Source organism: Loa loa (genome assembly GCF_000183805.2).
Source record: "Loa loa unplaced genomic scaffold supercont3.377, whole genome shotgun sequence".
Taxonomy (NCBI): Eukaryota; Metazoa; Nematoda; class Chromadorea; order Rhabditida; family Onchocercidae; genus Loa; species Loa loa.
In genome coordinates this window covers 22,005-23,621 of record NW_018108557.1, presented here as the reverse complement: position 1 = coordinate 23,621, position 1,617 = coordinate 22,005, and positions in this window count along the sequence as shown.

Genomic DNA, 1,617 nt, shown 5'->3' with positions numbered 1-1,617 from the left:
AAAAGAGCAAAATAGCAAAATGACTATTGGATTGGAATTTTTTAATGGAAAAATTTTGTAATAATTTTATGGAATGCGTAAAAAATATTGTAGCGGTAAAAGAAAGGGAAATGTTATGGTTTGACATTGACTTCCATTTTTTTTTTTTTTTTCCATCAAAAATTTCTTCATGGTATTGTAAAAGTGTTGTAAATGAAATATAACAAGTTGTAACGGGTAAAAAGGAAATTTTTTTTTTCCAAAGTTTAAAAAAAATTCTTTTTATTATTTAAAATTAAAATTTTTTTCAAATCTTAATTTAAATTTCATTTAAAATTTATTTTTAAATGATTAAAATTTGTACATATGAAGTGTAAAATATGTAGTAAATTTTAAATTTCATAAAGCAAAAAATTTTAGCTAAAAAAAAATTGATTGAAAAATATTAATTATAACAATTTACATAAAGTAGTAGAAATATTATACAATATTTTATTCCTTGCATAACATATTTTAAAAAAAACTTTGAAATAGTTTTCAATTTTTTTAAAGTCGAAATTTAATTTTTAATGAAATTTTTATTTTTTTTTTAATTTTTAAATTTCGAATTTGAACTTTTAATGATTTATGGAAATTTCTTTGTTATTACGAGAAAATTTTTAGTAGTTCCAAATTTTTTTTTTCCAAACCATTTAAAAATTTGTTATATGAAATTTTACAGAATGCTTTTATTGTGTCATTTATAAAATGACAATTTGAATCATTGTTGGTTTTATTTACATATTTAAAACTTTTACACATACGCAACAGCGTAATATTTGTTCATATTGTTACAGTATGCCGAAAAGTTAAGAAATTCAAAACTTGAAAGGAAAAAATTCAGATTGAATTTCTCTCATTAAATTATCAAAATTATTTTACTATTAGGATTGAAGAGAAATGCTTAAGATAAATGAAATTAGGAAAATATGGAGGAAAATTTTTTTTAAAGAAAAAATGTTTCAATAATTTAAAATTTATTTGTTGATAATATTAATATTGTTGTTAGAGGTGGAAATATTAGTTCCATAAATAAATTCAAATTTGGATCAAACTTTTTTTCCTTAAATTTTTTAAATTAAATTAATATTCAAATATGATTAAGTTATGGAAATGTTATTCTGTTAGTACTAATACGGGAAAAATTTTTGATAAACATCAATAATCATTGTCCACTTAAATACAGCAACGATGACCACTGATATTTGGAAAGAAAAAAAAAACATTAAAGACATTTGCTGGAAATGATTCAAAGTATAGAAAAAAAAAAAAAAGAACAAGCTGAAGTATAAGCAATGAGCATAACTATAATTGATAAGGTGTTAGTATAAAATGGTAAGTAAGTATAATTGATAAGATAATAGAATAAAATTATAATGTGAAATGATCAATATTATTATTATTATGATAAAAATATTAAGCATTAATTTAAATTGAATTCAATAATTATATTTGTCCAGACTAAATTTATTTTTTTTTCTTTTGGAATTAATTAATTAAATTAATTGTCCATTTCTTTTTCTTCAAATTATATTATTTATATTTTACAATTTATTACTTAGTTTTTCAGAAAATTTTTTTTTTTTTTCTTCTCTCTTC